General features: G+C 34.2%; 1 protein-coding gene across 4 annotated transcripts in view; it reads left to right on the forward strand.

The window, feature by feature from the left end:
* The first annotated feature begins 7,427 nt into the window (after positions 1–7,427).
* Positions 7,428–15,405, forward strand: part of LOC114944055 (uncharacterized) — a 319,822-nt gene continuing 311,844 nt past the window's right edge. For all 4 annotated transcript variants that reach the window (XM_085482350.1, XM_085482351.1, XM_085482352.1 and 1 more), the window contains exon 1: positions 7,428–7,471. The gene's annotated coding sequence lies outside the window, so the exon portion shown is untranslated. The remainder of the gene's footprint in view (positions 7,472–15,405) is intronic.

Below are 15,405 nucleotides of genomic sequence, written 5' to 3' on the forward strand. Positions count from 1 at the left end.
ATATTAATTGACATAATTAAACAGATTCTTTTTCCGTTTAATTCTTATTGATTTTGATTATGTTTATTGCGCTTTTCTCCGATAATATTAATGTGATTGTAGAAGAAATTTTAATCACATTAATTTTTTTGAAAAAAATCGTAATAAAAAAATAATAAGAATTATAAACGAGAAAATCTGTTCAATCGTTTATGTCGATTATTGTGTTTCAATATAGAGCTTGACGGCTGGAAAGAATTTTACAATTCGTTACTTTAGTATGTTTGTCAGGAACATGATAAATGAGCCATGAGTGAATAAGAACGCTTCCATGGAAATTATTCTCTCTAGGTTTAATAAGTCTATGTTTAGATGGACGGTCTGTAAACTCTATTGGAGGTTCTATATCCACATTCAATCGTAGCTTTACGTTTGAGAAACGATCGTATTCGAAGTCTGAGATGCATTCGTAGTTCGCTTACTTAACAAAAACGCTACGCGGCTTTTTTCATCGTGCGATTTCAGTGAGATTTTTGTAACAAGAATATTATTCAAGTTGCTAGCCTTACAATCTATGAGAAAATATTCTTTAAAAGTTGAGATGGAAAATGTGAAGTAAAATATGGATTTATTTTTACGATATATATCTCATATAAAGCGGTCATATTTTCAAGTTTGATATTTTTCGTATATATAATATAGACATAAATTGATAATAATATATGATACTGCTTATTCCTATAATATTTTACAAAAAGTAATATAATTTTACAATTTAGGTGATGTAGCTAATGTCGTATTTATAATTTTCTCTCTTTAGGACAATATTGATCGATTCGATCGTTTGAATAAGTTGAGTCCAGACTTATAAGATTATAAATTTTAAACCAAGAATTTACAAAGATATAAATAATTTAGCGCAAAAAATATTTTATATATCAGCTGATATTTTTAAATTATTAGTGTACGACAATGTTAAATCACTTTTTCTCACAAACTATTTCAAATAACTCTTTACGAGAATATTACAAATTGTATTCTTGGCCTTCTTTCGGCCCGATTAAAACCGGTACGTTTTCATTGGTGGATCCTAAGCAAGATAGAGCCGAATTCGCACCATCTGGCACTCGGAATGTCCGCCGCATTACTCTTGAAAGCTCACGGGTCTCTCGAGAGACACGTCTCTCCTGTGGTGCGCGTGTATTCATCGTGTAATTAACGTTTCGTAATTATAGGCGCGCAATAGAGAGAGAGACGGAGGAAAAGGAAGAAGGGAGTCAGACGTTCGCGCGTTCTCGCCCGGTCGTGGACATTACGAGCTTTCACGAGGCTGCACCGCGTGAATAAGGAACTGAAGAGGGTGTTACGTGCATTATAGACCTCTTGACGATGGGCCGAGTGTCGGGGTCTACGAGCCGTTCATTGCTCGGTCGAGACCTGGCTCGTTCTTAGGCCTTCTTTGAGACGGTCAGCTCTCTTTCATTCTCTCTCTGCTGTTTCTCCATCTTTTTTCTTTCTTCTCCTCTTGGTCTCAATTTTCTTTCCTCTCGTCTCTTCTTTTTGGACACTTCTCTTTATGCGCGCTCGTTGCGCGCTCGTCCAATTCAGCGGCTTCTTGCTTGGCCGATCATGTATTTTGCAGACGGTGCCGCGGGGACGTCTTTAAGTCACCATCACGCCGAGAATTATCCGCGTTCGTGAGAAAACCGATAGAAACGATCTCGGGTCCTCTTCCTCTCTCATTCGAGACACCACTTCGGCATTGACGAATGGAGGTGGTTGACCTCCCAGTTCTTTAAGAGACGCGCGCCAGCCATTCTCTCCACCTGATACCTCGGCAACGAAACTGTACGGCGATTTTTCACTGCCGAAGATAGGTCGATTCGCGAATGCGCACGGATGTCAATGGGATTAATGTTGTTCGATTAATGGAATTGTTTGCTAGAATAGGTACGGAAGAATCAGCCAATAGCAAAGTATTAGTGCAGTAAATATATATATATATACTTTTCTCGAGCTTTTTTTGCTCATTTTCGCGTAGCTCGTTTAACTTTATCAAGATAATCGCGACCGAAAGTCTTTACTTTTCGTTGGGGTTTCTAATTTATCAGCTTGAACTTTTTAAATGATTGCTGTCAATCGATTCATCGATCCGATTGCTCGCATTAGAATAACGTTGCGATGAAATGCTGAAACGAGATACAAGGGAAGGAAGAGAAACAATAATAGTTCATCGTATCGTCTATTAATGCGAATAATGCGAGAAGTTAGTCCCGACTGATCGACACCGACGTTGTACACGGCTCTTCTATCTCTCACCTCCTGACATTGCGGTCAGGCGAACCGAGCGAACGGAAGTTATGCCTTTGAATCGCTTCGCGCAACGCTCGGCAAACTGCAACGAACTGTTGTGAGCGATGAGAGAATCATTAGTCAGGTCGATAGGTCCTCTGCTGAGTCATAAAGATAGCGCAGTCTCCCGACGTCCATTTTACAGTTTCTTGTTATCATCGCGTATAGTCAACATCATCCAACTATCTGGATGATAATGAAAATGATTTACTTGAAAATATGGTGGAAAAACGTTGTGTCATTTCATCATTTCGTCTCTACTAATATACAAAGTCGAAAATAAAGCGGGATAAAATTAGTTATAATATAATCGTATATCTTTGTAAGTATGAATATACAATTGTAGGTTCCATCTCAATTTTTGCGTATAAGTTTAATGAAAATTAAACAATCAATTTTTGACTTTTTTTCTCCCGTGAAATGTGAATACGCGTGATTGTTAGCGAACAGAAAATTTTCTGAAGCCGCGGGCGTTTCGCTCATTGAAAGTTTAAATCATTCGCCATTTATTGAACTAATACAAAGCTTAATGAAGCGAAATGCAATGGCGTAACGGAAAATATGATCAATAACAAATTGAAATATTACTTTTATTTTTATTTCCCCGATATTCGGAACTTTTATATATATTTTAGAACATATATATATATATATATATGTTCTAAATATATGATTATTATATATATATATGATTTTTACGATGCGTCTGCAAGTAAACATTTATGTTGCCTCATTTATTATCTGCATTTTTATTATCGTGACATTGTTGATTAAAGCGATCCTTTTAATTGCATTTTTATGCTGATGGATAGTATCGAATACATATATCGATTATTGGTTCGAAATAAATAAAGCAGCTGTGCAAATTCTAATATTAAAGCTATCATAATTGCTGCTCCACGTAATTAATGAAAATCTTTAAGGATTAATTCATTAACCCTTATAGTATTAATTTGCGATTTGTACGTTTACATCGATGTTTTATCTTTCGTTCTCGACTGCGATTCCACTCAGGCTCCAACTGGGTCCGCTCTTTCTCTTTCCTCGGTTCATTAATTACGGCAGATTCCTGCCGCTTAACAAAACACTTTTTACTTTTGCCAGATGCCGGGTACGTAGAATAGGCACGAGCGTCATTCGGTCACGAAATTGGTCACGTGGCTGGAAATGTTTTGTGCACGTGTAACCAAAAAGGACAGAACGAGAGAAAAAGAGAATAGGCGAGCGAGAGGGGAAAAGGGAGAAGGGAAGGGGAAAGGGCGGAAGAGAAAAAGAGGGATAAAGACAGCCGGTCCATACAAGGGGATGCGCCACTTCGATCGAACCCGATTTGTTACGTAAGCGAATATACCGGGTATTCCACGAGAGAGAACCGTGTTTATCGCGCTGTGAAAACTCTTGTCACGTGCAATCGCGAAAGACGGACCGAAGTTCGTAACTGTAACGTTGCTGCTGCAATCCGCGCGCTATCCGCACGTATTTCAATTTCGTTTATGATCCCATCGTGCGTGAGCACGATGAATGCAAAGCTGTTCATTCAACGCGATTCCAGGACGATGCAGTTCGAGATATCGTCCGATATGATTAAAGTTGGGAAGCTGAACGATGATCTCTATATAAAGTTGATATTATACATTTTCAGAATAGCGATATAATTGACAGTTCTTCCTTAAAAAATTCCATTGTTTGATACGTCAAAAAAATATCTGCATAAATGTGATCCATCTCTTCACGTTTTTGTTATAAAAAAAAATAATATCTTTTTAATTTCAATTAAAATCTATTTGATATGAACGCATATTTAAATCTAGTTTTATTATCCAATTAAAATACGGAAATTTCTTTCAAAAATAAAAGTTAAAGGTAAAATTTGAGAAAAAAAATATATTACATATATCGATTTACATTACATTGGACCGTTCTTATCCGTAGAATCTGAATTCGAGCACGTGACAAGATCATCTTGCGTTAAGCACATAACGCGCGCAATTCTGGCACTGTCTAACGTAATCGCGTAATTGCATCGACGGGAAATTCGCCACCGAAAAAAACTGTTCACGAAACGATCTCGGGCCGTCTGTGATCTCGGACGAATATGAACCCTCGGCCGACACGGTTACTTCCGGTCGACGGCCAGATTTCACGGCGAATTAAAAATTTCGCATCCTGGCGGGCCGCGCGCTCGCCGGTCGATGAATAAAACATCGTTCTGCGTGGTTAGTCTGATTATTTACGCAGGTACGCGGCGAGCAGTCGTGCGAGCCAAAATCGATGTAGCTGCGGCTTGTAAATATCTAGTATTAATATACATCGGGAACGCATCTCTGTGTGTGCGCGTGGCACAATTTTTTTAACGTTGCCGTTCCGAAAAAACAAATCAACGCGTACGGTGAATATACATTTTGCATTCGGAAGAATGAATTTTTTGTACGGTATCGCCGTGAATTTGATAAATCGAATCGAACCGAGAATGTCCAATATCTAGGCTAGACATAGTCCAGATAGTAAAGTGTAGTACTTGAACGTAATTAAATGCATATGCTTGCTATAGAAGCTCTCTTCCTGCTGATTAATGATCTCAATGATTAAAAGCTAGCTGCATAGCCGGTCGTTTGTCTATACTCGCAGCTCTTGAGAAAAGGATCGGATGATGACGAGAAGTGGAGATGCAATGAGAAAAGTTGGTTAATGAGCCTTTGCGCAGATTACTATGTGATTGACACGCAGAAGCTCTCTGTGTGGATGCATGTCTTCCTAATATCAATGATTATCTAGATAGATAATTGGAACTGTAATTCTGATCCAATTATATCCTTTCGGTGCTTCATCTTGATATGCTTGCGTTATGCTTAAGAAACCTTTATTTTTATATGTGTAATTAGTGTACAGAATAATTTCTTTTAGCTTTTATGGATTATTTGTGAAAATAAGATACTTATCATATGATTTTATTTTTTCAAAAATTGCTTTAATTTTATTCGTAGAAAAAATACTAGTTAAAATTGTCTTTTTATACATCTTCCTCAGAAACGTGTTTTCCCTCAAAATTGTATAATGTTCTCCACAATTATATATTATTGCGTTATAATTAACTATAATTTTTTTAAGTGGTCTAATGTATACGTTCAGTTTAGATAGAATAGTAGCAATTATAATGAAAAATTCAAGCAATCATTGTTAATAACCAAGTATTACGAATATATTCCTAGTCCAAGGATGATTGCTTTTAACTCGCGGGGCGGATACAGAATGCCTATCTAGGGGTGATCGGTTCCCCGTACGAATTACATTTAGACAGCCACGTGGCTCGGTTCCTGAGGGATTCTCCCGCATGAACGAGCTGTAAAATCGCGCCGAGATTATTCAGCGTGAAAGGAAGACAGAAAGATATAGATATATATATAGAGAAGAGAGACCTCGTTCGTGCGAACTTCGTCCAAAAGTGGATTATAGAGTCGATCATCGATTTTGTTCTGCTCTTTAATTCTCGTCTAATACGATACGAACGTAAAGTCATGCGTTTCCGAGACCAAGAGCGTCGTCTATTCTCCGTATCGATGAAACAGTTACTTTGTTATCGCGCGCAGTATTATCTCGGATTTACTTGGCGGCGAGGGAAAGCACGATCCAATTAGGACCGTGGCGTTATTACCATAAAACATTTCAGTCGTAACTCGGGCAAACGGATCGCAATGCCGTGCAACAGTTCCCAGGTTTACCCCATAGGGATTTCATGCTAAAGTATTTAACTGCGTCGTTTAAATCGATTATTCTATGAAATAACGAAATAGTTAAGTGACTCGAGTAAATCACTTTTCTTGTAAGTGGAGTATTCGATATTTTTGTGTATGATGTACAGATATTATTCTGATTGCATTTCAGTCTCTTTCATGATTATTTGACACAATTTAATAATGAGATGTGTTATTCAGTTTAATCGATTATAGTGGGATAAAAGCAATAGAATAATTAGATTATAAAAGTTTTCTTCTTCATACAACTAACTAAATATCCGATATTGATTTATTTATTTATATTTATATAGAAATAGCATCCCTTCATCAAACATCGAAATATCCAAATTTTGTGGACAATTATGTAATTTAGCTTTAAAAAAGCTTTGCAGTTCGATCCCGAGAGTTAAATATAAGCAAGGATTTGATTGGTCGATTGACAAAAATAATTAAATAAATGGATGAAAGTGCGCGCTTTTTGGAGTAACAGTTTTATATATAATATTATTATGAATTGCAACTATTTTGATACAGAATGTCCTCAATTTCTTGCATCTGTTTGATAAATTTAAAACAAATAATAAAGTATAAATAAAATTACATATAAAAGTATATATTTACATATAAATATAAATTGAATTGTCTATATCTATCTATACTCATATGTGTTTGTTTATTCGGGGTAATTTTAAATACTACTGAACTGATTTGAAAAAAATATTTCTCTGATGGATAGCTTAATTAGAGCTTTTTTTCTTGAGTAATATAAGTTATAAATTTCGGCACGCGTTCAATAATAATTTTTTGAAATTGTAATTAATTTAAACACTGCTATAATTTAAATTTTATATTTGTATGTTACAGACAATGTAAAATTTGGGAGTGCCGTTAAAAGTATCGCGCATACGAGTGCGGGAGTGCCGTTAAAAGTATCGCGCGTATCAGTCGACGGACTTGACGACCCTAACAATTTGAGAGGAGGAGGAGGCCTGGGAGAGGCATCGGGTACCGGCGGAACAACCCTAAGGTGAATATATGTATTATTTATTATTATTTATTATTTATTATTATAAATCACATTTGTGATTCAGTTCATTTATTTAAATAATTTGAACAAGAGAAACCAGAGATATTATATATAATTTTTAAGAGATTATATAGATATTTATACATATAAATCTCATAAAAAGTTTTTACTTAAAAAATTGTTTTTTTTTTAATTTATAAAATTATTTTATATATTTATATATCATTGTTATGTGCCAGATTTAAAGTTCGATGCATTCAATAATGATTTTGTAAAATAATAATTCATTTAAACGCTGGTATAATTTGGATTTTATATTTGAATGTTACAGACAACGCAGCTTAAACACCAACTACTACGCTGTTGTGCATCGGTGTCGGTGAGTGGATTTTATTTAATTTGGAGGTAATAGATTTATAAATCGTAGTTGTACATTTTTTGTAGAGATTTGTTGCCTTATATAAAATAGATGGACTAGAATTAATTAGATCCAAATTTATACTTATTGTTAGATTGAATTTTTGATAGATACCTTTAATATACGTAATTAAAACATATTACACATACAAGTGTAAATTAAAGTATAAATTTAAAGAAATATATAAAGAATTTCAATTTATATTTTATTTATTTATTTTATTTAAAAAATGTGCTTGTGATTTTATTAATTGTACATAATAACAACTACATTATGTATAAAAATAATGTATTCTTTTAACAAACGTTGATTATCCTAATTTTTTATAGTCCATCTATGTAGTATGACATATGAAAATATTATACTTTAATTGATATAAATCCAAGTTATTGATCAATTCAATAATATATACGATACGAATTTTAATGAATTTTATTTTATTATAAAATTATAAATTTTATTATAAGTAAATACTATATATATATTTATATATAATAATAGTAATTATTATTATTATAAAAATATAAATGAAAACATTTTAATCAATGACTTGGCGTTACGTTAGTTAAAACAAAATTATATTCAACGATTATGACAAACGATCGTGATTTCTTACGATCGTATTCGAGAGTAAAATTACGCTCAAGCACCGGCGATGATAATTAGCCAGAAACGGAAGGAATTTCCCTCCTTCATTGAGATCTCCGATAGAGGTCAAAGTCTCTGACTAAATGTAGATTGTGACTAATAAAGGTATGTACATAGATCCATTAGTATAAAAATATAGTTGATTTAATCGTGCAAATAACGCTATTGTAAGATACAGGTAAATAACGTAAGCACAATATATATCTCATATATCTAATATTTGATATTAACTTTTAAAATGAATATATATATATATTCATTTTAAACGTTAATATCAAATATACAATTCATCGATTGTGTGTATATATGTGTGTGTATATTACCTAGTTGATGAATATAAATAAGTCACAAAGTTAATAAATATAGGAAATGAAAAATTAAAATACTGGCACATTATGTAAAATAATGTTGCAAAATATTACTTACTATTCTTTTTTGTTCTTTTTTATTTATGCAAATTTAAATTTCTTATAAATTTCAAGCGATTTGTGCATCTTGTAATTAACAATCTCTATCATGAATTATTAAAATATCTTTGCAAAGAAGTTTGCACATTAAAAGAAGCATATATATTTACACATTTTATTCACACGTTCTTATTTGTTACTTCCATATTAATAATGCAGTCAAAACGGTAATTCGACTATTTTACTAATGTGTCTGTAGACGGCATAAACCATCTACGTATGACTACGTATGTATATCGTCGACTGTAGGATTAAATATTTACTTGCTCAGTACTGAGCATCTTCTTGAATCCTCCCAGATCCTCTCGGATTCTCTCAGACAGTTATGCCTATTCTGAATATTGCCACCTAGGGACGATGTTAACTTTGAATACCGTACGTTCGAGATATTCTATCTTCAGCGTTTCTGGATACGTGCAACGTATTAAGGATAATTAATATTGTTCGCGAAATGGGGGAGAAATTGAAAGTCTATTCATTATTAATTATTTAGTGAATATTACTAATTTATTATATATTAATCACTATGTAAATGACATATGTATAACATTGAAACTAAACAGTATAATATAATGCAAGTATATAAATAAAAACTTCAAAATAAAAATTCAACAATATATAGTAGGCAATTAAATAAACTATTTTTTTATGTACACTGGAAAAAATTTGTTAACTTGACTAAATCTTTCAACTAAATTATTATTTTGTTGATTGAAAATATATTAGTATTTAAGTCAAATATACATTTTGTTAAATTTAATATATATGTTACATTTAATTTAAATATTTTTATATGTTTAATTAATAAAATAATATTTAGTTGAAAGGTTTAGTCAACTTACAAATTTTTTTTCAATGTACACAAGAATGTTCATTAATGTTTTAACATATGATTTTAAGTGCATATTGGAGCATGTATGAAAAAATGTACTCATTGTCAAACATGTTCCATTATATGCATAAATTCATTGAGGTATTAATGACTTTGTGTGTACATACATATATAATATTGCGAGGTAATTTGCATAAAAATATCATCTCCTGCGCAATGTTCGCGTTGAGCGAATATCGCAGTTATTCCATCTCGCTACGCTTGACATAGACGATATCTAATTGTGCACAATCATAATGCAGCACTTCCGTCGACAACTTTCGCCGAGAGCCGCAATTTGCGAATTCGTCCTGCGTCGGATGGCGTAGCGAGAATGAGAGTAATGAGGAGAAGAACGGAGAGACAGATTCAGCGATGTGGCGCACTGGTGAATTTTACTTTCTATAGCTCGATGAATGAATAAAGCACTCGTCAAGCATTCAGGAATAGAATTGAATGATTGTTCCAGATTGCGTAATTTACACTCGTACTTTCTCATTGTTGTTCTCGAAAAGAAAACATTGGGCCTTGTTGATCGTCTAAATACTTTCTCTCTTCGCGAGTTCTATGTGAAAATTTTTAATCTTACATTTTCAAATTTTTGAAAATAAATTATAATTATTTATTTGATATAATTTTGTTACTATATTTATAAATTAAATCGTACATAATTTTGATATTTATCTTGAAAATATTATTTTATTGCAATATACAAAAATATATATATCCATTTTAATAATTACAATCTAATCTAATATTATTTGTATATAAAGTTTATATATGTGAATATATTTAAGAAACTCTCAAAATATCTTTTTGTATACCTAAAGCTGTGCACTAAAATAACTTGTTATGATCATTAAACTACGGAAGACTTACTCTTGAGATAAAAATCAGACATACACCGTAGAAAAACATAACAAAACTACCAGCCCGAAATCTGATAAAGTAAACGGTCTTGTAAGCGTACGTCTATTTTATGTGAAACAGTTTGTAACGTAACCGTTGATATCCGGCTTACGACCACTCAGGCGATCTGAATTCGAATTTTATTGCTCCCTAATACGAATGCGGAGAATTTACCTTTCCTCCCTTTTGCTCGTTTGACTTTATCTTCTTTCGCGAATCTCTTGCGTCGACGTCGAGACGAAGGAAAACAGTCGGATGTACATTAAGCCGCCGTGGCTTTTATTGTGCCTTCCTTCTACATACTGATCTCGAATCCCTTCGAAATCGATCCTTTCGAATTGAACTCTAGACAGCAGGCGACACGATAGTCCTTCGTGTCTGCGAGACATTTACGTTTGTTGCTGCGAGCGAAATATTTTACGCTATACAAACACAAGTAGAGAGAACGAAATGAAGGATAAAGAGAACGAAAGACAAGGGGATTAAAGAAGCACTCTAATATAGTGATTAGGCCGAGAGATTTCTTTCCGGTCCTCTGAGCTCGGCTCAATTGGCTTCCGCCGCGCTTTGACAAACACGTTATTAATTGAAAGAGTACAAGAATAGCTACACTGTTGCGAGACATTACTACAATAAATATACCATATGTGCTACATTCTATTTCAATGAAATTGATAATAAAAACTATTCTGACATCACGTTCAAAATAATTAAAAAATTTATTCTCGCAGAAGAATATAACAAATATTAAATTTATTTACTTTTTATATTTGCATAAAAATTAATTAAAAGAATTCGACTTTCAAACAATGATTCTAAATAATATAAATCGTACTGTATATCAATTTATTAGCTTAGATTAATGACAGTTTACTTATTTTCTAAACTTCATGAAATCTTTTGAGATTATACATAAAAGGCAATTTATAGCGCGTCGTAGTATTTTGGCTAGATCTCTCGTCGGAGACGGTCTTTCGTTTTAATCCCTTACTAAACCACACTTAACGTTCAGGGCTTAGTTAGACAATAGATTCGCGGTGCCAGCATCGCGGCAGGTAGAAGAAATATTCGCTGAAGAGTCTCTCTTCTCCTCTTTTTTCCCTCTCCCTTGCTTACGGTCCTCTTCACAGGACGTTGGAAGTTCTCCGGGTGCCCTGTTAGCTAATATAAAGCGATATATATATAAATATATACAGGGTGTCCCAGAACTAGTAGTAAACCTATTAATGGCAGATTCCTGGGATAATTTGGAGATAATTTTTCCTCAACGAAAATGTCGAGACATCAATCATTTTTGAGTTATAAGCGATTGAAAATAAGGGGTTTTTCGCAAATTAAGCCATGTGGAAATAAAATATGAACAAAATCACATTCTTTTATTAATTTCATGTGAAATTTGCTTTAATAAATTTTAATTTAAAGTTAATTACAAAGATACATGATGGCAAAAATTAGGAACATGCAAAAAATAATGGCCTCCCTCGACATTTTCGCTGAGGAAAAATCATCTCCAAATGATCTCAGGAATTCGCCATTAACAAGTTTACTATTAATTTGAGACACCTTGTCCGTTTTCTCAGTGAAACCAATTTATTATATATTAGTTAGAAGGACTTGGCTTATTGAAAGCGAAAGGCATCGCAGCGAGAAAAAAAGAGGTGATGAGAAGAAGAGGATTTATTGAAACCGCGTACACAGTAGCACTGTTTCTATCGTCCCTCGATGCCGACGAAACGTCGACTCTGAACTTTGTGAACACTTGTCTGTGTGTGCAGTACACATCCCACGTGTGTGCGTATGCGTGCTCCATTGACTTGTTTAATAAATAGTACGGTATTTATATTGCAAGCGATATGTGCGCAACACAAGATCGGTGCGAGGGTATGAGATAGAGATAGCGATGGAACTCTCTCCCCGATCGGATTTATTGGAATATTTGCATTACACTTTTGATCAACAGCAACAATCTACCTTGCACGTCAACACTGCTGTCGCGCTTTGAAGAAGCTCTGAAACGCGGCATTGGTACAGATGAAACTCTCTAGATTCAACGGGCTTTTCCGATACGTGTATTTAGAGCATGCAATTTAGAAGTGCACGCTTTGATCGTGAAAATCACTCTTGATTCATTTATATTGCATGTTTAAGTTACAAGCGATTCCTTTGAAGAATACTATTTTAATTGGAATTTGTTAGAATTATGCTTTTATTGTAATTCAAGTACATCATATTACATATACAAAATAGATGCAATTAAAATTAATCTTATGATATTTCTTTGTATTTGTGAGTGTAATCCAAAATATTTTTACATTAAAATTCGCGTACATTTTCGTTTATACAAATGAAAGGCGTGTAAGGATGATTGTTAATTTGTTTAAATTGTTCGTTTAAAGCTAATGTTGATGATACTTATTCTTGAAACACGCAAAACTCTCCAAGCTTTTGTTTAATATATATAATATTATGCGCGTTTTACTATAGAGAGGAGCCATAGCGAGAGTTTTATTCTTCTATAATATTATCGTCGTGCATTTCTGGTTGGAGGAATTTCCATTAGTGGGAGCACGAAATATTCTTGTATCGCTTACGCGCGTCTTCGTCGACGTGAACTCCTCGTTTCCACGCGATCTTCGATGCCGTTGGATACATGTAATCTTCGACATTACCCCTGGAGTAGTGCGAGTAAAACGTGGTAGTAAAGTTACAGGGCCTAGTTGTATGCGACAGTAAGGGACTTGTCAGCAAATCGGTTTTCCGATATCGCATCATAGCAAACCTTCCAATTTGTCCATATTACGAGCGCACGAATGCAGCACTAAATATGGAATACATTTTCATTATGGTATATAGATTTAATTATACAATAATTATATAATAATTATATTACATAATTATAATTATATTATAATATATAATATTATAATATAATATTATAATATAATTAAATCGTATAAGAAAACACTGTAAAAGGATTAAAAAGTAATTTTCAAGAATTGAATTACAAGTTCTACAGTTTTTTAAAACATAACATTTGATCGCTTTGTATTTTTTTGCATAATATATTGCGTTTAATATTACACTTTGTGGTTGCTTTCAAACGATCAACTACTCATGTTGAATAATATATAAATACAAAGCTAGCAATTTATCGCGATTGTGGCGAGTATAAGAAAGAAAAAAAAATTCCTTTCACATTAGTGCATCATCATTTCACGTTTCAGAATCGGCGAATCGTGCAACCGATAACGCGTAAACGTTTAACATCGTAACGCGTAAAATTCACGTGCAACTGTCGCGTCGCATTGTTCCGCGCGATTGTCGGGAATTGCGGTATGTACCATGTGCAACAGTCCGAGAACATTTTCCATAAGATACGAGCAATAAAAGAGACTTCGCGACGGGAACTCGCATCTGTTCGTTCGCGCGTGCATTTTCATTTCGAAGTAGGTATCAATGGAGAAAAGCAAGAACGTATGATTGAAAAAGAAACAAAATTTTAAAAAGAACTCAAAAGAGGGAGAGACGTTGCCGGTTTGGAATTTACACCGATCGATGTCCGATCGTTAATCGGCCAATAAGAGAGGGGTCTCGTATAGGGCTCGCGGGACAAAGCCGGTCATTATTTTTCAGATGCGCGTCCCTCGATCGACGCCTTGTATTTCGCATACTTTATTACACGGTATTACTCGGGCCCGATCTTTTTCCCGGCTCTCGCCGCCCTGCGTCTCGGACCTTGTGGGCGAGGCTTTACGAGTTAACCGAGCTCGGCAAACGCGAGAAGACGCGAAATGCCAGGATAAAAGAAAAAAAAAGAACAGGATGAGCGAAAATTCCAGAGAAATCAAGAGAATAATGGGAGAATGAAAAGAGTGTTGAAAAGAGTAGAATACAGATTTAGACACTTTTGATACCCAGGAGCATTTGTCATGTTACAAATCTTTTAATTTCTGGAAATTTTATTTAAAAAATGTTTTAATTTAACGAGAATATTTTCAAAAATATCTACCAAATTATATATAGAAATTAGTACAGATTCTATATTTTATTAAATACGTTTGCGAAATATTTTGTATACAGGAGGGAGGGTGGAAATTTATTTGTTTTGAATTTCGTTAGTCTGAAATGTCCAAATGCATTTAGCCAGATCGATAAAGGGAAATGTGTGATTGGAAGAGGTTGGGAAAGCGTGCCGCGGTGAATTCGTCGAAGCGACGTTTATTGGCAAAATTGCGATCAGTCGCCTTCGGGACAGGATGATTAATGCTATAGCAAGACGGCGTATGTACGTACTTGCATCCCCGACGAAGTGCATCGCCGCCGCCGCCAGAAGTTTCCGGCGAAGTTTCTTCATGCCCCGGGTAACTTTTCCTTCGACACTCTTCTCTTCGGAGTCGAGCCGCTGGAGCTTATCGCGCGGAAAAGACCGGCGTCCGTATCAGAGAGCCGAGGGACCATTCAGCTCGTGATATCCGTTGAATGTTTTCGCTTGAGAAAGTCTTTGGTGACTTGTAAGAATTTTCGCAAGATAGTTGTTAGTTCGAGCCGCGTGAATATCTCGTGCGAAAATCGATTTATTGTGTATCTCGATTATTCATTGATGCAAGTAGTTATAGTAAAATATTATTGATTCATATATGTATATAATTTAAATCTATATCAATTATTATATTACAATCTGTATACATATTTAATTCTACCAATTAATATTCTGATGCATGCAGATATTTGCTAGAATAAAAAGAGAGAATTGCAGAAATTTATTATGCTTATATATTTACGCAGATTAATTAGAAATGCAAATTAATAAAAGCTCGCAGTTATGTGAGAATTCACAATGGGCGTCATATATAATATATACAAAGGTACAGTATTTATTTCATTAAATATATAGAGAGATATTGGATTTTTTGTTTCTCGCAAAACGTAGAAGCGGATTATCATCACTCGATTTTATGAAACGACAGTTCAAATTTGCGCTCGACGCGGATTACGACGCG

The sequence above is a fragment of the Nylanderia fulva genome, unplaced genomic scaffold (genome assembly GCF_048542155.1).
Source record: "Nylanderia fulva isolate GAGA-0341 unplaced genomic scaffold, ASM4854215v1 Scaffold20, whole genome shotgun sequence".
In the NCBI taxonomy this organism is placed as follows: Eukaryota; Metazoa; Arthropoda; class Insecta; order Hymenoptera; family Formicidae; genus Nylanderia; species Nylanderia fulva.